General features: G+C 45.7%; 1 protein-coding gene across 1 annotated transcript in view; it reads left to right on the plus strand.

The window, feature by feature from the left end:
• Nucleotides 1-4119: 4119 nt before the first annotated feature.
• CNPY2 (canopy FGF signaling regulator 2) overlaps nucleotides 4120-26980 on the plus strand; it is a 98500-nt gene continuing 75639 nt past the window's right edge. Inside the window, exon 1 of the mRNA XM_086963818.1 lies at nucleotides 4120-4246. The gene's annotated coding sequence lies outside the window, so the exon portion shown is untranslated. The remainder of the gene's footprint in view (nucleotides 4247-26980) is intronic.

Below are 26980 nucleotides of genomic sequence, written 5' to 3' on the forward strand. Positions count from 1 at the left end.
ACCTCGCCCCCTCACCCCAATACAGCCAAGCTCAACCCTTCGTCTGCAAGCGTCGTTAACTCACACAAGCCCTTGAACGCCACCCTTCTTCAACAGGCATACCCTAGCAACCCCACTGTCTACACTATTCCGACAATCACCTCTGTCAGAACAAAGCGTCCACCTAAACCCTCCCGAGCACCTCCGCAAATGTACAATATCCCGATCACCCTTCAGAGCCCAAGTGCCCCCGTCACCAAAACAGTCTTGACAGAGCTGCGCTGTATGCTTCACAACTGCAGATCTGCAGTAAAACACAAACTTGAAATCTCCGACACCATCACCCTTCACAAACTTGACATGCTCTTCCTCACAGAGACCTGGTTCAAAGATACCTCTCACTCTATATTTGATCTCCTATTACCCACAGGTTATTCCATATTTAGGAATGACAGAACTGAAAACACGGGGGGAGGTGTTGCAGTCATCTTCAGAAACGCCCTCCAACTTAAGGCGTCTCCTAGCAGCTCCTCCCACACCTTTGAATGCCTTTCTCTTGAGCTTCAATTGCAACACCGTTCACCGCTCAGATTCCATATCATTTACCGCCCGCCTCGTAGTAGTAGCTCTTCGTTTATAGAAGATCTCAAAGACTTCATCAGCGACCAATACTCTCAAAGTGACAATCAGACCATCGTGGGTGACTTCAATCTCCACTGGGGCGCACCGCAAGACTCCTCTGCGAACTCACTGGCCACCTTCCTCTCGGCAAATGATCTTATCCAACACTGCACTGAACCAACCCACTCTAAGGGTGCAATCCTGGACTTTGTTATTTCTAAAGCAGGCATGCTTTCTACTACTACCCCTATTCATGTAGATTGGTCTGACCACCACCTCATCCCATTCTCTCTTCAACTTTCACACTCTATAACTCTTGGCCAACCCAAGAGGGCCATCTCCTGGTTCCGTGATGCCAAAAACATTGATGTCGGTCCCCTCTGTGAATCAGCTTTGCTTTCACTTCCAAGGCTAGACCCGAACATAGCTGTTGACGATCTCACCTCCCAATGCCTCACAGTTCTTGAAGCTGAAATTAATAACGTCGCTCCACTCAAAAGCAAAAGGATAAGGCCCACTCCCTCAGCACCTTGGTTCAACAAATCCCTTTATGAGGAAAGGAAGCAGCTAAGATTCCTGGAGAAGCAATGGAGGCAATTGCCTTCCACTGACAATTTAGCCTTGCTTCGCACAGCAAGATCCAAATACCACAAGCACATCTTCCTTGAGAAAGCGACGCACTTCAAAACCCTCCTTGATTCCGCCAAAAATAGACCCAAAAAACTATTCGATCTCATCAAGACTCCGAGCTGCTCTCCCCCAACCTCCAAGGTGGAGGATTCTACAAAGAGAGCAGCGGATTTCGCTACTTTCTTCGATGGAAAGGTGAAATCACTTGTGGATCAGGTTGCTCATCCTACACCTCCAGAGGAGCGCAAATCCTTAGCCATTTGGCAGAGCTTTGACCCCATATCTGAAGATGCCCTTCTCAAATGCATACGCGAAACAAAGCCCTCCAACCATTCGCTTGACCCTATCCCCAGTGCCATTGCCTTTGACTTCTATACCCATTCCCTCTCCTATTGGACCACTCTGATCAACCTCTCCCTCTGGCAAGGCTCCCTTCCTGTCCCCTTCAAAACTGGGCAGGTCACCCCTCTGCTGAAAAAGCCCACTGCTGATGCGAATGACCTCAACAACTTCCGCCCCATCACTAACCTTCCCTTTCTTGCAAAGATAACTGAAAGATGTGTAGCCAAACAACTCTCTCGTCATATCAAGGACAATGATCTTCTTGACAATTGTCAGTCCGGCTTCATCCAAAACTGCAGCACTGAAACAGCCCTACTGCAAGTGGTTGATGATGCGCTGAGGATACTCGACTCAGGGGGGTCCTGTCTGCTAATTCTCCTTGACCTCTCCGCAGCCTTCGACACTGTTAATCACAACACCCTCCTCAATATTCTTCAACAGAGAATGGGAATGGAGGGCACTGTGCTTAAATGGTTTGCATCCTTCCTCTCTGACAGATCTCAAATGATCAAAATAGCGAACAGTCTTTCTTCTCCTGTGGCGGTGGGTCAAGGTGTTCCCCAAGGCTCTATACTTGCACCCACACTGTTCAATCTCTACTTAGAACCACTGGGAAACCTCCTAAGCAAATCCGGGATTCACTATCATCTCTATGCAGATGACACTCAACTCTACCTCAAGGTTGCCTCCACTCATGATCTCTCCATCCTAAGATCTACTCTTGACTCCATTCAAAACTGGATGTCATCTCATCAATTAATTCTGAATCCCTCCAAAACTGAATTCCTCCTCTTCTCCTCCTCACTCTCTCCTCCCCCGGTTCAATCATGGATGGATCAGATGAATCTACTAAACAACAAACCCATCATTGTCGACAGCGCAAAATCTCTTGGTGTCATTCTAGACAAAAAACTCAATCTAACTCCCCACATCAATTCTATTGCAAAATCTGCTCGCTACCAACTGCCCTTCTTTGGGGAATCCGTCGCTTCTTCCCGGAGCAGGACCTTATAACCCTGGTGCAATCGCTGGTCCTCTCCAGACTAGACTACTGCAATTCTCTTCTTACTGGCCTCCCCAAATCTCACCTGTCCCCACTTAAGTCTGTCTTCCATTCAGCAGCTCGTTTCATCTATGGGGCCAAAAGAAGCGATCACATCACACCGTTGTTATCCACCCTCCGCTGGTTTCCCTTCGAGGCTAGAGCTATCTACAAGACCTCTTGTATCACCCACAAAGCCTTGCACTCCTCCTCTCCCCGCTACCTGGTGAATAAACTGAAACTCTCTGGAGGCTCTAGACCTTCACGCAATGCCGAGAATCTACTGCTTGAACCTCCCACTTTCAAGAAGGAAAGAACAATGGCCTAATCCTTTTCAGGCAACGCAGTGAGAATCTGGCACTCGTTTCCGCTTGAGCTCCGGACCATCGCCTCCTCCCAGGCCTTCAAAAGGGACCTCAAAGTTCTCCTCCTCCAGAGACACCTCCAAAAGTAATTCACGTCCTCTTGCTATTCGGAGGAAGACTTCCCACTACTGATATTTTCTACTTTCCATGACCATGGGAGTGCCTTCCCAGTGTTTTCCTGTGGTGGGAGTGTCTGCCTTTTTGCAGTATTCTCCATGTACTTGTGTTCGGTGCCCTTTTGTAACATGCACACAACACTTTGCCCTTGTAACACAGGGTTGCTACCTCTCACATGTTTTTACCTTTGATACTTGCACAAGTGCCACCTTGCCTACGTAACGCCTGTTCTTGTGCCTAGCACTTATTGCAGTATTATACCTCAAATTATACTCTGTTTTCTCTTATAACTGCACACTTGTCACTTTTCCTCTTGTGCACTTTTGACTACCTCATGTATTTTTGGTTGTTCACAATTTTTACTACCTCAAGTATTTTGTTTTCTCACAATTGTCACTATTACCTTTACTACCTCATGTACTTTTGGTTGCTCACAATTTTTACTACCTCAAGTATTTTGTTTGCTCACAATTGTCATTATTACCTTTACTACCTCATGTATTTTTGGTTGCTCACAATTTTTACTACCTCATGTTTTTTGTTTGCTCACAATTGTCACTATTACCTTATGTAAGTAACGTATGTTTTAGTAATCTGCTCTTCTGTAATGTTTCTCATTGTGTTTCATTTCTGTTCCTAATGTGAAGCGCTCTGACGCCTTCGGGTAAAGTCCGCGCTATATAAAAATGCATAAATAAATACATAAATAAATAAAAACAAGGAACCAAGACTGGCTGCGTGCTAATCCCGCCCATTTTCAGATTTGACCATTCTGTTTCCTGCATTGGTACACGTGGAACGGATCCGCCACGCAGTGTGGGGTCCTAGTCTGACTCTCGCATGGACTGGCCTCTGTGCGCCTGTCAGTGGGAGCAGCAGGCCCGGGAAAAGACAAGAAGGCAGCTAGGCAGTGTAGCTACTGCAGGCTAAAACCTAGTTCCCGGTCCTCACGCCGGCGGACGGCGAGCCCGGTTTCCCCCAAGAGCCAAAGATGTAGATATAGGCGAGCCTGAGGCAGCCCCAGGGCAAAGCTGGCATGGAGGGCGTGTCGCCAGCTGGGCGGAGTCGAGAGTGGGCTGGGCCTGAATTAAATTCCGGCAGGCACCGGTCCGCGATTGAAGTTACCGGGTTAGAAGAGGGAGACTAGGAGGTAAGTAAAACGCTTTTTTTTTGTTACGTCTAGTAGTTCCCTGGGGTACTGAGAAAATCAGGAAGATGTTCACATGAGTTTTCCCAGCCCCCCTAATGAACGTAAGCCCCACAGCAACTTTGTAGAAGAGTCATGAGTTGTAGGAGCATCACTAAAGTGATGCCAGTCCATCAGTGGCAGGCACAGTGCACATTGAAAGCTAAATTATAGTTAGTCTGCCGCATGTTTGCATTCTGTGTTTTGCAGTTTATTTTTTTTAGCATTATACGTTTGAGTTTGAAAATACCAGCAGGGAACACGTATTTATATGGGACTTGCTAAAAGTGCATCGGTCCACACTCCACAGTGCAGCTTTGTTATGCTTAGTTACTTAACTTTTGACTTATTAACAGGCCTTTAAGTGGTATGAAAAAACTGGGGGTCTCACAAAGGGGTGTGGCCAGCGTAATTAGGGGCGTGACTTTAAAACATTTACGTCCAAAATCTTTGTTTAGCATAGTGTGCTGCCCTACTTGTATTTTGCTGTTTCTGTCATTGCATCTAGATATGTGATACAACAAGTAACATCAAACCTACAACAAGTAAGGACTATTGGCTTTATCAATGGTTATTAGTTGCATAAGATAAATAGGCTGCAACTATGGCTTGTTGCATATAATATTGAAAAAGCTTCTAATTAAAGCCCTGGTGTCCCAGCACAATGTTGTTGCTCTTGCGTTTCAGAGAGAGAAGGGAAATCCAGAAAGAAATTGACTCTTTAACGGATTTACCTTCCCCACAACTCACCTGACATGAAGTCATGCCGTAACTTCTCCACTAGTGAGAAGTGGGCAGTGTGGGCAGCGCACATCGATGTGCCTGCTGTCTCGAATCGGGTCTCTATCTGGCTGTTTTACGCCCTGGCACTTTTTTCCGGACTGCAGTGAACGCAACCTGCTGTCACTGCAGTCTGGAAAGAAAACAGACCGCCTGTGCCAGGGCTCAAAACAGAGCCCGATAGAGACCCGTTTCGAGGTCCCCTGAAAAAAACTGCCGGTGCACAGACCCCTTGAGACCCGGCCCACTTAAAGCCCTGCTTATTAAGCACGTTGGTTTTAGATACAGCATAATGTACCCGCGATTGGAGGCTTGTTCATTGAGAATTTATCTTGATGTTGGTGAACAAACCTTGTTGTGGTACAGAGCTCTTAAGTTTTCGAGTTTCTATTTGCGTAGCTCCTCCAGTATGTTTTTAGGTCTAGACTAGGCAGCGCCTGCGCTGTCTTTGTGAGACCAGCTGCATTCAGGTATGTACTTCAAACTCTGCCCATTTTTAGGTCTCGCCTTTACCATTCCGCAGGAATGGGAAATGGGGAGAATTCAAGTCGGCTATTTTCTCTTCAAACTAAGGGCTTTCAGCCGCGGTTTTCTTTCAGTTCACATGCATCACGTGAGCAAACATGCACGAGCATTCACGGCCAGGGCTTCTCCTCCCCTAGCAGCACTCCTCCCACACCAGCAACTCCCCCCTCCCACACCAGCACCTCCCCTCTCTCTCCACGCAATCACAGCCTTTCCCTAGCAGCACTCCTCCCACACCAGCACCTCCCCCCTCCCACACCAGCACCTCCCCTCTCTCTCCACGCAATCACAGCCTTGCCCTAGCAGCACTCCTCCCCCCTCCCACACCAGCACCTCCCCTCTCTCTCCACGCAATCACAGCCTTGCCGTCTGGTATCTGCCTCATCCTTGTCCTCTAGTTCCAACTCTCCATTGAGGTGCGGAGGTTCTTCAAGCAGCGATTGATGCTGTTTCACTGCCGCCATGTTCAAGAGAGAGAGCCTAGGTCTGACCGGAACACTGTGGATCCTAAAACAACTCTGATTCAGGGGGCCCGGGTTTCCGCTCTAACATCACTCTATGATTCAGCCATCACCAGTCAAAGGGGATGCCGGGACAGCTGCACACAACATTACGGAGCGCTCATCTGTAAACATACAAAACGGACTTCACCACTTTTTTTCCACCGAGGGCTCCTTATAGAAACACGTTAAAAATACCCAATTAAAAACAAATGACATCATATTTTTAACTGCAGCTCGTGAGAACCCATTTCAAAATGAGCTTTAAGTTTTCACGAGCAGCTGAGCTATACTATTTTCGATATGACAATCACATTGGAATATAGAGGCAAAATAGCTCAGATCGTAATAACCATGCACATATTCTGACGCTTTTAGCTAGTTAGGAATACATTTTCACAAACACTTGGAAAGCTCAGAGTATTCGGTTCTCACAAACACATTCGGTTCACATTTTCAAAATGGCCGACAGATTCGAAGACGGTATTGTCAAGAAGGCTGGTTCTTACTGTGCCTGGATTCTAGATCAAAGATGTAAGCAAATTTAACCTCTTGATTGCTAGGGCTTATTTCAACAAAATGTATCCATACCAAATATATGTCCTTGTTTGTTGAGGCGTTGACTCTATCGGATGCACCTATGCGGCCTGATTCTGGACTCCGGTTGGCTTTTACATGGCGTTCGCTTGGCACTGAAATCCAGTGTCGTCAAGACGGGAGAGCTTTCCTGCCTCTCCATCCTTAGCGAGTTCTGTGTTTTTCGATCCGTTCCGGATCCTGTATGCAGAATCCATTCCAGATTTTGTTTGCGACCACCCTCTTACCTTATTATCTGGTTGATGCGCTGATATGTTGCAGAGCTATTTCGAGACCTTTAAATGAATCTGAAACTGTTAGGACTCCCTCGTCTGCGCTTGGCTGTGCGGACACCCGGCCGGGTATGTTCTCCTAGAGCTTCACTCAGTATCTTTCTTTCTATACTCCTGCACTTTATTTTTTTATTTTTATTCAACCCTGGATCTGTTCTGCCCCGTTTGCACTCTCACCGTCAGTGCATGGGTGTAGCCGTTTGTTCGCATTAGTTTTCACCTTTAACCTCGTGAGAGGAGTTTTATATGACCTGATTTCCCTTCACTCGTGGTGTTTGTTTTTCGTCACCCTAACCTCCGAAGACACCTGGTCCCCCGACTTTAGATCCCCTAACCGTCATACTAGTCTCGGTTATTTGCTATTTGGATATATATTTTTTTGTATTTACAGCCTCCTGAATTAATACCGAATCCTTTCGCTGATTCTACAAATCCGATTGCCTGGTGTGGGTGGCGCTAAACCATTGAGGTAATTAGATTGCGGCAAGGCATAAAACCTCAATTATAATTGTTTGCTCTAAATGTAATGACATGAAACTATGGTCATGACTGCTTCAGGTTGGCATAGTTCAGACCCCGTGCTCCATTTTAGGACTATCCGATAATATGACTATGAGACTACGGCCGAATATATTTCAGGTTTCAAAACCCAGGGATTACGAGAACCGTCGCCCCCCCCCCCCCCCCCCCCCCCACCCCCTTCTGCCGGATAGCTCCTTATCTGAGGTCTTTGCTTGTGATTATCCCCACAGAACCCGAGTGTACAATGCGCTTGAAATGGGTCTGTGCTCCTTGACGACACGCTTTCCTCATGCACGGAGATATTTCCTACTCCTGAATTGCTTGCCATCAGCATACGTGAGTATACAGTCTCTCCGATGATTTCCCCCCGACGTGATAGGGATACCAAAAACAAGCACTGGTTTGTTGTTTCCAAGTGCCCCATGCGGTTCAGACAAAAAACACAGACCGAAAGTCTGCAAGAGTGTGAAACATCACATGTTTTCTTTTACCAGTTGGAAACGAAACAATAACAGGATACTTTAGTGCTTTAAGCTGCGTCATAAAGATTGTAATCTGTTGCCTGGCAGCATCTGTGAGATGCAAATCAACTAACAGCAGGAAGCTAAGCTCCGGAAAAAAATAGAAGTCACTGCTGAAGTAAGGGGTAAAAACACAAATCCCCCTTCGCATACGTTTAAATGCACGGAAAATGCTATTACTTTGTAGTCGTCAAGATAAATAAAAATGTCATCTTTGCCTATATTTTACAAAGAGAACAGACCCAGGAAACTCTGTCAAAAGCCGTAAAATACATCACCAAGAAAAGATGTAAATTAAAATATTAGCTTTACTTAAAATACTGTTGGCCAGGCCCCTTGCCCCTATGCGTCTTAGTGTCACTGCGCCTGCAGCACCACTAATGCATACATGTAAATCGTCAGTGTGAACTATGCCCATGCTGTTAATAGGATCTCTGCTAATATTACATGGAACAATTTAATAACAGCCCCAGCAACACTAACAATACATATTAAGTCCAGTAAACTCAGCTGTCAAACAGCAAGTATTACATCGTAATTAAAGCACTAGTCCGGCCCACACTTAATATTTAACACAGTTTCTGTGTTAAATATTAAGGGACACCACCACATCACTCAGGGACACCACCACATCACTCAGCAACACCACCACACCACTCAGGGACATCACCACACCACTCAGGGACATCACCACACCACTCAGGGACATCACCACACCACTCAGGGACATCACCACACCACTCAGGGACATCACCACACCACTCAGGGACATCACCACACCACTCAGGGACACCACCACACCACTCAGGGACACCACCACACCACTCAGGGACACCACCACACCACTCAGGGACACCACCACACCACTCAGGGACATCACCACACCACTCAGGGACACCACCACACCACTCAGGGACACCACCACACCACTCAGGGACACCACCACATCACTCAGGGACACCACCACATCACTCAGGGACACCACCACATCACTCAGGGACACCACCACATCACTCAGGGACACCACCACATCACTCAGGGACACCACCACATCACTCAGGGACACCACCACATCACTCAGGGACACCACCACATCACTCAGGGACACCACCACATCACTCAGGGACACCACCACATCACTCAGGGACACCACCACATCACTCGGGGACACCACCACACCACTCGGGGACACCACCACACCATCCCTCAGGGACACCACCACACCACTCAGGGACACCACCACACCACTCAGGGACACCACCACACCACTCAGGGACACCACCACACCACTCAGGGACACCACCACACCACTCAGGGACACCACCACATCACTCAGGGACACCACCACATCACTCAGGGACACCACCACATCACTCAGGGACACCACCACATCACTCAGGGACACCACCACATCACTCAGGGACACCACCACATCACTCAGGGACACCACCACATCACTCAGGGACACCACCACATCACTCAGGGACACCACCACATCACTCAGGGACACCACCACATCACTCAGGGACACCACCACATCATCCCTCAGGGACACCACCACATCATCCCTCAGGGACACCACCACACTACACAGGGACACCACCACACCACTCAGGGACACCACCACACCACTCAGGGACTCCACCACACCACTCAGGGACTCCACCACAGCCCTCAGGGACTCCACCACAGCCCTCAGGGACTCCACCACAGCCCTCAGGGACACCACCACAGCCCTCAGGGACACCACCATAGCCCTCAGGGACACCACCATAGCCCTCAGGGACACCACCATAGCCCTCAGGGACACCACCATAGCCCTCAGGGACACCAACACAGCACTCAGGGACACCACCACATCACTGATGTACACCACCACATCACTCTGGGACACCACCACATCACTCTGGGACTCCACCACATCACTCTGGGACTCCACCACATCACTTTAATACACCACCACATCACTGAGCACCATAACAGCATCACTCAGCACCACAACAGCACTGTCCTTGCTGGCTAACAACAAGCATTCCCATAGCCAATAGGACTCGCATTAGGAAAGTTTAAGCTATTGGCTTTGTAAATAACAATGCTATTAATTTATATATTTTAAATGCCAACACATATTAAAAAATAATTGTCATTTACAATACCAATAGCTCACACTTTCCTAATGCGAGACCTATTGGCAACGCCAGTGCTTGTTTCAAATGGATCCTATTACTGGCCTTTGTAAATGTTGGCTTTTGATTCGTGTATAAGCTTAGTAGTCCCTCCTTAGTACCTTCCTCTCTCCTGTTGTTACCAGTGATGGAAGTGGGGGGAAACAAGTTGGGTAACTGTGGGCGGAGAATCAGAGGGCAGGAATAACCAGCGGATAGGGTCAGTGGGCGGAGTCAGAAGTGTGGCCAGAAAGAGCAAATAATTCTAAGTTATCAGGACATTTTTATTGTTGCCGAAAATTGTTTGAGGCCATGAAGGAGGCAGCAAGTGCTTTTAGAAACTTAATTCACTTGCAAACATGATGCCTCCACCCGAGGTCCGCGCCCTGTGCGATCACACCGCCCTAGAGCCACCCTGTGACTTCAGTAGCATAGTCACTTTCGCTCTAGGGGGTGCTGCTTCATATGCTTGCCTGCAAGACTGGAGGTGAACTTCTGCATGAATTGTGGTGGACAGGCCTTCAAGATTAGTCCACACTTGACACCCTCTGGTGCTAAGACACAAGGGCTTCTAAGGTCTTGCAGGGCCTTCAACAGTCTAGCATGGGAATGTGTTCCCTCAGGAGAGTGGACTGGTCATGAACGCTGAACCTGGTTTCCCAGTTCCAAATTCGGCAGCTCTGACCATAGGGCCACATCCTCTCCCCCACTAAACACCATAGTGCCCCACTGAGAGAAACTCGCACTGCCTTCAGCTGCAACCCAATTGTGCCCTGCAATAAACACCTGGATACGACTCAATTCAAATTACGCACTAGACATGAGTAATATGCTGCCTATAAAAAAAAAAAAAGTAACATCCTGAAAAAAGCTAACACTCAAGGTAATGCAAGATTTAGTAAAGTGTGAAATGTAAGCAGAACAGGGTTACTTTAACGCTTTTACACTCCTTCAGAAATCAGTGAGTGCTTTTGTAGAAAAAGGTTAAGGACAGGATTACAGGCCCCAGAAGGGAACTGTTTCAATTCCTATTGCTTATATCCTTACAAAACATAAGCAGTATAGTTTAAAAAGACCATATCCCTGAAGACCGAGCCACAGTGCACAATTTTGTTTTCCAATCCACCCATCAAACATGTATTACACAGTACCTCCAAGAATGGTGCACTTCCCCACCCAGGGAAAACAATGTTGTTGAAATAAGAGAACCCAAAAGTAGCGCTTCACTAGCAAACTCTGTAAAGGGGCACCAATGTGTCTGGGTGTGAATAAAATCAATCTGTCCACTTTGGACCACTCTATCTTTATTTCTTTCTTTAGTTGTTTTTCACATTTTGAACCTTTTATTTCTCTCCGAAGGCTGCACTTTGGAATAGAAAAATGTCTGAAAAAGGCATTTCCAGCAAAAGTACTTATGTTTTTTTGGATCCATTTCCCAGCAGCGGCAGAGCAGAAATGGAGACGCTCTTTGTCTTCTCTGGGCAAGAAGGATAAGACAGTCCTTTTCTTCCCACCCGCCCATCCCTTAACTTCCACGAACACCGAGCCTCCTCTGCAGTCCTTGACTATTCCTGCCGTCCTGGAACGCATGTTTAACATTTTTTAAAAGTAGTGGAACGGAATCTATTAAATTAAAGAAGTAGGGGCACGCCCTGCCCTGCCAATCCCTCCCACTTCTACCACTGGTCATTACCTCCCATGAGGACTGGCCCTTTTACATCTGTTGTTACTCAAAATGCTTTATTTACAGTCTTTGGCACTATTTTCTTAAATGAGATTTTCCTACCTACTGTTGCAGGCACGCTTTTTGCTTCCCATATAACACACACAGCATTTGTTTCCTGCTCATCATAAGAGGCGTTTTGAAAGGCGCCCGTTCCATGTACTTCCCCCTCCATCTTTGTTTCCTGCTCATTAGACCCCTGAGTTCGGCCGGCAACATTTTCACTTGATCCTATAACTGTACAGGTTCGACTATTGCATAATTATATTTGTTACATTTATTTAATGCCATCTGCATATTTTTTATAGAGCCAACGCCGAGGTTCTAACTCCGGTCCCCAGGACCAAGTCGGCAACTCTATTTGCTATGCCATGTGCTACTTGTTGTAAGCACTTACCATCCCTATTTGTTTATGTAGCGGGGGTGATGGGGGAGAATGAGGGGCAGGGAGACTGGAGCGTGGTATATAGGGCTTTATTTTAATAAAGGTTTTCTTTCTCCTTTGGGAAGTTCTTTCTCTCGCAAGTATTGCAGGGTTGACTCCTCTTCCTCCTGGCTTAGTGTGGGGAGGGCTGCTCTCTTTATCAGTGTCCAGCTCTTCCTCGGTTACTCCACCGAAGTTCATGCGTGAAAAGTAAAAGAAATGAGGACTGAGGTTAGGAAAGGACCTTAATAAAGTTTTCCCATGGGGAATACCCGGGGTGTGCTGGGATCACCGTGTTTCATGCCACGAATACAACTAGTGCACTCTGCCGGTACAGCTATCTAAACAAACTAGCAAGCGTCCTAAGAAGCAAGTTCTACGCGTGTTAGGCGGTATCTCCCTGCCTCCCAAACCACCCAGTAACGCGCTGCCGTACCTGGTGGAGCCACACTCCCTGGTGAGTGTGGCTGGGCGGCTCGCGTTGACGTTGGCCTCCTGTCTTTCCTTTTTCTTCTGGCCCGGACACCGGCTGGATCCTTTCTCCTTCGCCCGCCTCTGTTCTTTTGGAAACGTCTTCTCGGTTCTCTGATACGTCTTTCGGCTTCCACACGAACTGCTCTCCCTCCTCCGGTCTTGGTCCGGTCATGTCACACGCCGTCCCTTCTGCTTCCTGGGTTTTCACCAATCCGGTGGTGAAGACGTCAGTCCGGGGTGTGGCTTCGTCCAGCACAGTCTCCCAGTTAAAGGAGCCGTCTCCTTTTCCAGCGTAGTCATCTGGCCAGCTATTCAGCGAGTCGTGGCCCGAATTGTCCTGGTGTGGGGAACAAGAGGGAGGGGCATCTACGTCAGAGACCCACCAGTCCACTACAGGGGTTCCTTCTACTGGAGTTACGCTCTCCATGCTACAGTTTACTACTTTACAAAGTGTTTGGAGGGCGCCTGGTCTGTTCTGTGCACTACCCCTACCCCCGTAAGCTTGTTTTCTTTTGATCTGCAACATTTGGTCACCCGATCTCGTAACTGAACGCTGATGCGCGCTCTACCAAATGGATAAGCCGACCAGGTACCCCTGCTGCCTTCTGTGTTGCAAAGACATCACTGACTTGCTATAATAAGCAGAAAAAGCATTGAAAATGCAATAGGTCTCGCCTTTGATTAAGTTAAAGCCATTTGCTTTGCTAATGGTATTGTATAGCAAAGAAAATGGCTTTAACTTAATGAAAGGCGAGACCTATTGCATTTTTAATGCTTGTTATTTATTTAATGCCATTTTTATCTAGAGCCAACTTTACCCAAAGGTGTCGTAGCGCTTTACAAAAAAACAATTAAATTACATAAGGCCTTCTGAGGGCATGAGTTACATAAAATTTAGAAACAGAAAAACTCTAAATTTAGTGGTTAGTTGCATGTGTACACGTTGAAAGTTCACTCAAGATTACATTATAAAAAGAGATTAGGGTTGTACAACTATATATTACATACTTACAGAGCATGAAATTGTTGGCGTTGTTCAGCCAGTTTTTAATTTTGCAGTTTATGTAGCGCAAACTCGACCCGCTTTACATGAGCTCCGGTTACCTTACACAAGGACACAATCATTATCTTATTTTATTTTTTTGGGTAGAAACAGGGAGATTAAATGATTTGCCCAGAGTCACCGGATGAAGAGTCGACCCCAAGGCTCGAACCATGGTTTCACCAGCTCCAAGGTCGGCAGCTCAGGCCGTCGGACCACATCCTCTCCGTGATACACTCACAGGCAGCGGACTTGGGTCTGTAAGGATCCCGGAGGCAGTGGTGGAGATGGCTGTAGGGGTAGAATGGCTGCCTTCCAGGAGTTCTGTGTGCAGCTCGAGCCCCAGCCTTTCATGGAACAAACCAGTGCATTCTGGAAGTTGTAGTGCAGCGCAGGGGCGCACTCTCCCTTTTTTGCTCTCCGCCCTCCAGGTGGATAGTGTGAAGTCACCTTGACACTATGTCGCCGCTCCATGCTTTAATGTACTCTACCAGTGTGTTCTGGGAAATGTAGTCCTATATAGTTGTTTGGTGTCCCTCTCGGGATGGAGGGTGCAGCAGGGGGCGCTCCTTCTGTCCTGCCCCCAGCCACCCACAAAGATTACGTGTAATATACTGCAGCCTGTCCCCTGACCCCGTCATGATGTTACAGCAGCGCCCTTGTTTGTATAGAGCACATTTCCCCTGGTGCTGCCTCGAAGCGCTTCCAGCTCTCCACAGACCTTCTACGGGTCCGGGGCGGACATGGGTAGCCGCGAAAGTCTGCGACATCACAGAGCTGTGCTGTGTGACCTGGGGGGGAGGGGCGTCTAAGCTCAAGGGGCAGCCTCTGACCCTGGGGGCCCGGGTCATGCAGGGACTGGCTCCCTCCCTCCCCACTTTAATGAAGGGAACACTGCAGTGTCAGCCTGGGAGATAAGGCTCTGCTGTTTCGCAGCATTAATGTCTGCCAGGCCACAAAGCGCCTTAATTCGGACAAGAGGTCACAAGCACCCTCGGTCGCGAGTACATGACCACTTCGAGGCGCATTCCCTAGGGGGGCATCTTCCAGCTGATGACTGGGGCCATGGGCAGGCAATGGAGGCCGGAGGGCACGTGAAGGGATCGACACGGACACACCTCACACCACCCTCCCCCATGGTCTGCAGTGTAAAGGCCATCACCAGTATCACCAACCCCACAACAAACACACAGAGCAGAGCACATGCCAAGCGGTGCAAGCGTCCCAGAGACACTGAGCAGGCATAGTACAGGCAGTAGCAGCGGCGCAAGCTTCCCAGACACAAAACAAGCTGTCACCATTAAACCCGCAATGTTAAAATGAAAGCGGGCTTGTAGTTCTCCAAATTTATATAGCGCAAACTCGACCCGAAGGTATTGGAGCGCTTTACATGAGCTCTGGTTACGTTACACAAGGACAAATTCATATTTATTTTTGATAAGCAGTGAGATTAAATGATTTGCCCCCACGTCCCTTTCAGATCCGACAGCATGGTCGCCCGCGCTGCTGCATGCTCTGCAGTTCCAGCGATTGTCTCAGCAAGATCTCGGCTTGTACTTGCTGCCTCCCCCACCCCCTTGTCTCCATCGCACACGGAGCAGAGTCTCAACCTTGGGAGGGGGGCAGACACAGGTACACACAACTTAAAAAAAACAACGCGGTCCCGAAAGTGAAAGAGAATCTCTTGTCTTTATAGGGACATGTGTTTTGAACACGTGGCCCCATCAAAGATAAGAAACCTTTTGCGACGGGAGGAAAGCAGTCAAGCCCGTCCAAGTGGGCTGTCTGCAAAAGCCAAAAGTATACGTCACAAATCTCTTTTCCTATGGCTGGCCACCGTTTTGCATAAACGGTGATGCCAGCCAATGGAAAAGAGGGGCGGGGCTTAAAGCCCTCTACTGATTCTCCTTCAAAACAAAATCTCGCCGAGCGAACTGAGCATGCACGCAGCCACGCTAGACGAGACCTAAAAACAAGCAGGATAAAGCCTGGGAAGGGGCTGTTTCTGTGTTCAAGGGAAGCTTCCGTGATATCCCTGTCCTGGCAGATCGAGTCAGGGAAATGTCTTTGGTTCAACCACACTCCCTGTCTGTTCGTTGGCCTGTGCTTCTGATGTTTTTAGCAGCCTGACGTCTCATTTGTTTGTACCCTGCGCTAGTGCACTGCTATCAAACTACAATATTTTTCAGTTTACGCCAGATCATAAATCAATTTTCCCAATACATAAAGAAACAGTATGACGCACCAAACTTCACAGTGCAGTAAATGCGAAATTACCCATCCATATTCAGTGTACAGAAAAGTATTAGGCACCAACATTCTCAGTGTTCACAGAGAGCCAAATAGACATAAATATTAAAAGTGTACACAGAAACGGGGGCAGATCTTACTATTCAGCGTGCACACATCAAGAGCAAACATCAATATTCACAGGGGAAAGAGACCATATGATAAACCATTATTTGAGTTGCAAACAAGAAACCCAGACACCAATAATCGCAATGCAAAGAGTAATATCATACATCACTATTCACAATGCACACAGAACAGTATTGGACTCTGATATCAACAAGGCACACAAAGAACACAATCAGACATCAATATTCAAAGTACGCAGAGAAGCAGTGTAAGAGACCAATAGTGACAGCCTGAAAAACAATAGCATATGTTAAAATTCAGATGGCGCACACAGAGAACACCTTACACAGACATTTACTGTACACAGATCATAACTAGACACCAATATTCAGTGTGTACAGAAAACAGTATCAAACACTACTATTTGCAGTGCACACAAACAACAAATTCAGACATCAATATTCAGAGTGCGCAGAGGCAATAGAAGACACTGATATTTGCAGTTCACGGGGCACGATGTAGCAAGACCAGGCATCAGTATTCATAGTGTACACAGACCGTACAAGACCCCAATATTCAGAGTATTGTATTGTATTTGCATTTACATAGTGCTTACTACTGCTGACGAGGCGTCTAAGCACTTTTTCGGCGATTAGCACGCTACTCTGGAACCCATAAAGGATTAGTGTTAAATTAGTATAGTGAAATATGAAAGTAATTTAAGTAGGTAATAGGTTAGTCAGTTATTTGGATTCAGACGGCTAGCAGAAGGATAGAAGGGGGGAAAAAGTTTGTATTTATATAGCACTTGTTACCCCTGATTGGGTGTTGAAGCGCTTTTTTGGCAAGTAGCACGCTACTCGGGAAACCCATAAAGGATTAGTGGGGAATTAGTATAGTGAAATATGAAAGTAATTTAAGTAGGTAATAGGTTAGTCAGTTATTTGGATTCAGACGGCTAGCAGAAGGATAGAAGGGGGGAAAAAGTTTGTATTTATATAGCACTTGTTACTCCTGATTGGGTGTTGAAGCGCTTTTTTGGCAAGTAGCACGCTACTCGGGAAACCCATAAAGGATTAGTGGGGAATTAGTATAGTGAAATATGAAAGTAATTTGAGTTGTGGATATTAGTCCGTTATTTGGAGTGAGAAGGATAGCGGAGGGATAGAAGAGGGGAAAAGGGTTTGCATTTATATAGCACTTGTTACCCCTGATGGGGTGTTGAAGGGCTTTTTTGGCGAGTAGCATGCTACTCAGAAACCCATAAAGAATTAGTATTGAAAATTAGTATAGTGAAATGTGAAAGTAATTTGAGTGATGGATCTGTTATTAAGATATTTGGAGTGAGAAGGGTAGCGGTGGGACAGAAGAGGGAAAGAGGTTTGCATTTATATAGCTCTTGATACCACTGATGTGGTGTTGAAGGGCTTTTTTGGCGAGTAGCAGACACACAACCTAGCACACAACAATATCTGTAGGGCCAGGCATCCGTATTGATAGTACACACTGAGCCAGTATCAGACACCAATATTCACAGTGCACATAGGGATGATTTCAGACACCACCATTCACAGTGCACATTGGGATGACGTCAGACGGCAACATTCACCGTGCACATAGGGAGGATATCAGATACCACCATTTACATTGCGCATAGGGACGATATTGGAACTACCATTTACAGTGCGCATAGGGACAGTATCAGACGCCAACATTCACATTGAACACAGACAATATCAGACACCAAAGTTTACAGTGCACATAGGGATGATTTCAGACACCACCATTCACATTTCACATAGGGATGATAGAGACCAATATTCAGTGCACACAGACCATATTAGACACCAACATTCACAGTGCACATAGGGATGAAATCAGACGCCAATATTCACAGTGCATATAGGAATATCAGACACCACCATTCACAGTGCAAATAGGGATGATAGACACCAATATTCAGTTCATACAGACCATATTAGACACTAACATTCACAGTGCACAGAGACCCCAACATTCACAGTGCCCATAGGGATGATATCTGACACCAATATATATATATATATAATCAGACGCTACCATTCACAGTGCAGAAAGACAATAATATACTCCAACATTAACAGTGTGCATTGGTATGATATCCGACACCACCATTCACAGTGCACATAGGGATGATAGAGACCAATATTCAGTGCACACAGACAATATCAGACACCAACATTCCTAGTGCACACAGACAATATCAGACACCAATATTCACAGTGCACAAAGGGATGATATCAGACACTACAATTTACAGTGCACTTGGGGACGATGGACACCAATATTCAGTGCACATAGACCATATCAGACACCAATATTCACAGTGCACATAGGGATGATATTAGATGCTGATATTCATAGCGCACATAGGGACGACATCAAATACCCGTATCCTGGACAAAAAATGTAGCGTGTCTCTCACAGATATGCACCGTGTAGACACAGGACAGGGTATAAGACAGAAATGTGCTCAGGGAGATGAGAAGCTGACAATGTCCTCGGTGTACAATATCAGAAGCCGATATTCACGGGACATGCGTTGGATAAGAACAAACACAAATAACCTGTCTGCAGATCCTTGATTTGTAAATGGAGTTGAAATGCAAATGACTCGATATTCAATCAAATAAGTCTTTATTTCGACACATGTCATAAAAGACTGCACAATACATAAATACACATTTTAAAAGAACCAAGATGCTACAATAAAACCCCAGAAGTATCTGGGATGCGAAGTTCCTACCAAGGCCTACAGATTTTTCCAATACAATGTGATTATAATTATATTTGTTTTTAAAAACAACAATATACAGTTTAACCCCTTCGATGTTCATGACTGAACGGTTCCGTCATGAGCGTCGGTTGGCCTGTGCTCATGACGGAACCGTTCCGTCATGAGCCCGTTGGCTCATTAGAACGTTCAGCACAGCGCAGGAATCTGCGCCGCGCTGATGTGGTTAAAAACCTAGTATAATTTAGTTAAAAAGGATTTGGAGGTCAGTAGGCAGTTCATGACACAATAGTGGTAGTATATAAAGGTAAAAGAAAAAAAGTTAACCCAGGTTCAGTTAGAACAACATAACTTTCTCCTCCTTATAGCCCACATCCAATGCAGGAATTTAGAAACCGCGATGACAATGTTTTCAGAGCCGTCTGTTTCGAAGATCCTCAGTGTCGCTGTCCCACTAGTAATGCCTTTCAACAAACATATTGACTTTAGCCACTTTTGACGTGGTAGTTTGTACTCTGGGCAGATAAAAAGGATGTGGGCTAAACTCTCCAACTGGGTGCTACAGAATGGGCATAAAGAATTTTTACCTACAAGCCATTTACTTGTGAAGGAGTTAAGGGGAAGGGTGCCCACCCTGTACTGATGGAACCGTTTCCTATCTTCAGGAGATGTGATAGTGTCCCAGTAGCCTTCGTATGCTGGGTCCTGCTTGAGCTCTAAAAAATCTCTTGTTAGTGATGGGCCAGTGCTCGTTTGGAAGTTACGCTTTGACACCATTGACCAATAGTGCTCTTTTAGGACCTTGCGTGGTGGGAACGTGTTAGCTGCAGGATTCTCCCACAGTATGCCCAGGCCCATTGCATTGTAGGCAGCCTTGACTTCTCTAAATCCAGGGATTTCGTTTGCTCTATCAGTGCTCCGGACTTTGAGGAGGGCCAGGGCGTACTGGGAGAGTTCCGGTGTTACCCAGAGCCTCCTCCAGTATGCCACTGGTCTATACCTCGCCACTTCCTCAAGTCGTTGGCATCCCAGGTCGTAGTATAAGGGTAAAAGAGGCGTGGAAGATGGTAGACCAACTAGTCCCCTCTCAAACTTATTTTGGGAATTTGCTAATGGAGTAATATTACTATACCCCCATAGTTCGGCGCCATACAGGATGGAAGCACTTATTTTGGTGTTGTAAATTTTAAGTGCTGGGGCAATAGGTTTGGTGGCCGACCGTCGCAATTCCTTTAATAGTGCTCCTGCTAGTTGGGTATGTTTGGTGGTTAGGTGGTTAGTGTGAGGTTTCCATTCTAACCTGGAACCCAGTGTAATTCCAAGGTAGGTAAATGAGTGTGTCTGTTCCAGCGGTTCACCATTCATACTGACCCGCCCTTTCACAGACTTGTGTTTGTGCATAACCATAAATTTGGTCTTTGACACTTTGATGGTAAGGCCATAGTCTTTACAAAAAATTTCAAAACGCCCAATGGACTTCTGTAGCCCCTGTTGCGTCTTAGAAATTAAAAGGGTGTCATCTGCAAAAATCAACAGGTGTACTGACTCTCCATTCAGCTTGGGGGCGTCCGTAGGATGGTCCTTGAAGGTCAGTAACCCTGTTGATGTATAAAGAAAACAACGTTGGTGCTAAGACACACACCTGTCTTACTCCTCTAAGAATAGGAAAAATCAACAGGTGTACTGACTCTCCATTCAGCTTGGGGGCGTCCGTAGGATGGTCCTTGAAGTAGTCAGTAACCCTGTTGATGTATAAAGAAAACAACGTTGGTGCTAAGACACACACCTGTCTTACTCCTCTAAGAATCGGAAACCTATCTGTTGTTTGGCCTCGATCTTCCCTTCGGACCTGGGCAAAGTTGTCGTCATGTAATTTTTATTAATAAAGAAAGTACCTCCGGTGGCATACCTTGTTCCCTGAAGACGCTCCACATCTTAAGACTCTACACTAAGTCGAAAGCCGACTTAAGATCGACAAATGCCGCATATAGAGTGCCGCCTCCAAGAACAACCCACCGCCAATAGAACATGACAAGTCTAAGGAACTGATCTACGGTGCTCGTGTGTGCATGGAACCCGGCCTGGAGAGGAGATAGAACGTTAGCCTCATCAGTCCAGTTCAGGATCGTTGACAGCAGGAGCCTTGCTATCACCTTCTGGACACAATCTATCAGGCTGATTGACCTGTAGTTTGCAGGGTCCGAGCGGTCCCCCTTCTTAAATATCGGGATTATCACGGCTCCCTTCCAGGTGTCAAGTATAGGGGAGCTTTTGGCGATGGCATTTGCCAGAGTCTGAATGTAGGGTGCACACCTTTCCCTAATGAGAAGAGATCCACAAGTACGCTATCCGGCCCTGGAGCTCTGCCCTTTGGGACACAATTAAGTGCAGATTCAACATCCTTTATACTAAAATTTAGTGGCATGAAGTTTACAGCAGGGATGAAGCTATTAGGACCCAATCCAGAGTCAAGGGGAGGGCAGGCGAACTGCGTCTTAAAGTGCGTGACCCACGCATCTGGGGGGACATGGTTATGTGGGTGATCCCTAGGGCGCTCCTTCCCCCATTTCACCAGGTCCCAAAAAGCCACCATGTTCCTGGTTCTGCTTGCATTGTATAATTTTGCCCAGTATTGGTCATCCCAGGATCGCTTTGCTTCCCGCTGTACTTTCTTGTACATCCCCCTTGTAGCTCAGATTAGATCCCTGTCTTTAGATCTTATTGCCACAGCTAGTGATTTATATGCGTCCCTGCAGCTTCTACCATACCATGAATCTGCCTTCTTTTTGGGTTTCTGTTTAGGACCACTAACCTCCTTGATAAAAAATTCTCTTAACCTATTAAAGATTGTGTGGATTAGAACAACCTTGGACAAGAAGTCCAAGTCCGATGTACACTCCTGGAGCTCGATTCTGGCCTTTACTGCTACAGCTCCCATAGTGGCTACATGTTCTTCTCTGAGCAGGCAGTCAGCCCATTTTACCCTCCTAGTATCGTTTGCGGGCGTATGTTGAGAGATGTGGGTCTAACAACTGCTGACATTCCATGGAGCTCTGCTGTTAAAATGACTGGGTTGTGGTCACTCGCCACCCGTTTTTCAATGACCATATCTTTAATTGATGACCAGAAGTCAAGGTTAAAGAGGATATAATCTATCCGACTAGTACGAGCCCCGTTATCGAATGTGAAACGCCATCTCGGTCAGATTTGCTGTGCCATTCGCTGCCCTTAGCCCCTGCTCTAGGCATAGGGGTTTTAGCTGCAATGCAGCTTGCGTCCATCGCTTTATGGGGGGAATGGCCAATTGCGGGATGTCCCATGTACGGTCTTTCTCAGATGCTAATTCGATATCGTTGTTATCCAACGGTTCGAAGCAACACTTGAAGTCTCCTGCAATCAGCATATTCCCTTTACCATTATAGTAGCTGAGGTAGGAGTCCAACAAGGAAACTATCTCTGATGGTTTCCCCCCGGTTTGCCCCTTGCATATATATTAAATATGTACAAATCTCTAGATTTCAGACTCTGAATTTTAATAATTATAATGTCGCTGTTCCTGGAAGCCAGCTGAGAGACTGTATACCTGGCATCCTGTCTGACCCAGATCGTCAGACCCCCATGGGCCTTCCCTTCAAACTTGGTTTGGCTGGACTATAAAAGTTCAGGATTCCCTGTCTAAACTGGGGTTCAATCTGCCACGTTTCCTGGAATAGTATGATGTCATGATTATCTATGAACGTAAGCCAATCTTGTGATGTTAATTTGTTCTTTAAGCCTGCAATATTCCAGGATACCATAGATTGTACAATAGACTAATTATTAGCGCAGCCATTAGTCTGGGTAAGGCAACCTTGTGGTGCATTAATGTAGGGCAGCTGACCTGTGTCTATAGTGGCAAGGACTGGACTCTGAGCAGGGGGGGGGCAACTTAATTCCGTGGCAACCATCACATTAGGATCAACATCAATGTGATGTTCCAATATGTCAGGGGTTTTAAGGGCAATGTCTTCATCTCTTGTGATAGCAATATCGCCCTTATTGTGTTGAGTGGCTATTCCCTGGCTCATGCAAACTATAGTGTTACTCAGCCAATCATTCGCATCCAGGGTGCTCAATGCCTCACACCGGTCGGACACCACAGTTGCCCTCGGATTGCCACTGGGCATCTCACCAAATTGTCTATGGCAAATGGGTCTTTGTGACACATCAGGGCTGTAGAAGAAGCCAAGCGGGAGGATGTTTATACCCTCCTCTATGCATCTGAATTGGGCTCCCCTGTCCAGCCCTAACTAGGGCTGGTGATCTAAAAGGAAGGACCATGCAATCTCCTTCAAATCTCTTCTTGAATTGCCCTACCCATGGGATTAGTCTGGCCATCAACAATTGTTTAAATAGATGGTTTCCAAGCCCTGTTTTCTGATTCAAGTAGTTTAATGATTTGTGCTTAAAGGTGGACCAATGCTCCTCATCATAATGGGCGCATTTTGGAACATTGTCAAGAATAATTGTGTATGGCGTAGCCTCTGGTGGGAGATGTAGGGAAGATCTATCGGACTGCTCCTCCTCATCACTCCTAAATTTGCCTCTGGGACCCTGTGGTCCCGCCTTCCCCCTGCATATCTGTTTAGCATTGTAAATCTGTTGTGTTGCTGTGGGTAGGGCTTGTGCTAGAACTGTAGGGCTTACCGCCTGCCCCCCCCCGCCCCCCCCATGTGAGCTAGTTGGAAGTGTTAGTGCCTTATCCCTGGTGCTCATAGTAACACTAACTCCCTGGATATTTTCCTGATGGGTAGGTATATAATCAAGTAGATGTTTCTCAATCTGGTTCAATCTCTGGGTAATAGCCTCGAGTTTCGCCATAACTGGAGTGATCAATGATAGCAGCCTTCCTTCTACCATATCAGCTATTTCCCGTGGTGAGTATGAGCAATCTGGCCCGTGAGCAGCCTCAGGTGTATTCATATTATTAACTTCTCCCCCTTGCCCCTCTGAGGGTCTAAGTGTCACCACAGGACTTCTTGGGATGGGTGCGTGATTCATATATTTTGGGTGTTTAGAAGTCTGAAGGCTCATTTTGGGTGCACTGCATGCCTTATATATATATATATATATATATATATATATATATATATATATATATATATATATATATATATATATATATATATATATATATATATATATATACATACAATGATATCCCTCCTGGTCGTTATAGAAGCTTGTCGTAATGACTAGCCAGGGTAAGGTAAGCTAGAGGGAATACTGGAGAAAATCCAAGAGCTAGATAAATATCCCAACAATGAGGAGAAAAAAGAATTGTTGGAAACAATGGAAAAAAAAGATTCTCAAACATGAGACTGATGTTGAAAAAAGGAAAGCGAGTAAATTCAATCGAGATCGCATAGACTATGCAAATGGCAGAATATACACTTTCGCCAGGAAAGTACGACTCCTTAAGAAATAGAGCAGCAATGGACAGATGCATCAGTCATGACAATCAGGGTGTCCGATAGCTCTGATCCGAGCTCAACAGATGAAGAGTCAGACATCTCAAAGTTGGATTTTTGCGGGGAAATGAGGCTTGCCCAAATGGAGACGCGACAACAAGGAAGAGCCCGAGGAACGACATGGGGAAGGGGTAGGGGATCAAACCTATCACAACCAGACGTGGCAAAAGAAGAAACAAGGCCCAAAAGAGGAGAAGTAAAGAAAAAACAAAAATAAAAAAGATGGCACTAAATAAAGATCTGGTGATCAACCTTTCAAGCATGATTTTAAACAATGACCATATCAGTCTCCTGAATAAAGGACTTTCCTTCTGCCCCAATACAAAAATGGATATCCCGAACTTCCGCATTGACTTATGTACATTCTGTCGCAAGGCAAAGCTAAATAAATATTTTGAGGAAAGACCCCGCCAAAAAAAACAATTGACATCAACAGAGACATCTTTGCTGACTAGAAAAGAATTACCAGCTTTAAGGGCAATGTCAAATCTACAGACTGACACTATAGGAAAAAACTCTTGAATCTACTGAAAGTGATATCGACACCTGTCAGAGGGAAGCTATTAAGACCAATAAAGGTGGAGATAGTGGGCTCAAATCACAATCAAAATTTTGCTTACAACTACCACCAGGCAACAAAATAGATCTATTCCAGAAAATTGTTGTAGAGGAAATGAACCAGCTAACAAAGAAGGAAAAAAAGATATGACAAAACATCATGGAACCTCACAATAAGAGAGCAAAAGGCCTTGAATGAATTGAGAGAAAATCAAACCGTCATCATAAAGGCCGCAGATAAAGGCGGAAATATTGTCATACAAAATTGAGAACAATATATTTCTGAAGCCTATCGTCAACTGAATAACCAAGAACATTATACAAAGCTAGAGGTCAACCCCACAGAACGCTGGACTAAAGAGTATCATTCTCTACTTCTAAACTGGAAGGATAGAGGACTCATAAACTTTGAGGAATATATGTATTTGAAGGTGGAGAACCCCATAACAGCGACGATTTACTTTCTACCGAAAGTACACTAGTCCCTCAATCCACCGGGTAGACCCATAGTTAGTTCCATGGGCTCACTACTTGAGAACATCACATTTTGTAGACGTGTTCTTAATGGAGTATGTGAAACTTCTTCCGTCATACCTTAAGGATACGACAGCCTTCCTCATCAAAGTGAAAAACATGGATTGGAATGAGAATCTAATCATGGTAACCATAGACGTGAATTCATTGTATTCGTCAATTCTACATCAAAATGGACTGTCAGTCGTCAGAAAATTCTTGGACATGAGATCACTAAGTTTCCTTGAGCACTCTCAAATGCTAATGGAAGTGTTGAATTACTGCCTTACTCACAACGTTTTTCTTTTTAATGGGGAGGTCTATCTCCAAAGGCAAGGTACTGCAATGGGGACATCTGTTGCCCCAACATACGCCAATCTCTTTATGGCGGTATGGGAGGAAAACATACTACAGAGTAGGTATAAGTCGAATATAAGAACCTGGATAAGGTATATTGACGATTTATTTGTCATATGGGAAGGAGATCAATCCTGTCTAACAGAATTCATAAACAATTTGAACTATAACAACCAAAATTTAACATTCACATCCTCAAGCAGCAAATCCAGAGTGATATATCTAGATGTGGAGGTCTTTGTCAAAAATAAACGGCTTTGTACCAAAATATATAGGAAACCCACTGCCACTAACAGTGTCCTTCATGCAAGCAGCGGACATCCGGAACATCTAAAGTGGAGCATCCCTTATGGGGAGATGCTCCGCGTAAAAAGAAAGTGCTCGGAAGATAATGACATTGAACAGAACATTGAAGACACAGGTCTAAGATTCTTGGCTAGAGGATATCCTATGGAGGTTGTTGAAGAAGCAAAAATGAAAATCAAAGAAAGACCAAGATCCACATTATTGGAAGCATCGGAAAGGGTGGATAATGAGGAAACAACCAGCATCATTATGGACTTCAACTCAGAAAATAGAAGTCTTAAAAAAATCATAAAGAAAAATTGGAACATCTTGATGCTGGATGACTCATTGGAAAAAACACTTCCACCAACCCCCAAGATAACATACAGGAAGACAGCCTCACTGGGTGATATCCTCACACAAAGTCATCTAAATACCTACAATTCAAAGAATGAGAGAGGTAAAAAATCGTGGCTAACACCTGGCTTCTGGAAGTGCTCGAAATGCAAAGCCTGTGAGCATGGCTGCAACACTCTCTCATATCAACTACAAAACAGAAAAAAGGAAAACATCACTGACCACATATGTGAATCCAAATTTGTGGTGTACGTTCTACAATGCCCATGCCAAAAACTATACGTTGGGAGCACAATAAACAAACTAAAATTGCGCATATTATAAGGGCAATTAAGAATCAGGATCTCTCTTACCAAATGGCGAAACACTTTATGGAGAAACATTCCAGCAACAACCAAGAACTAAAATTCTTTGGTGCAAAATTGGTAAAACACAATGAAAG

The sequence above is a fragment of the Lissotriton vulgaris genome, chromosome 1_1 (genome assembly GCF_964263255.1).
Source record: "Lissotriton vulgaris chromosome 1_1, aLisVul1.2, whole genome shotgun sequence".
Taxonomy (NCBI): Eukaryota; Metazoa; Chordata; class Amphibia; order Caudata; family Salamandridae; genus Lissotriton; species Lissotriton vulgaris.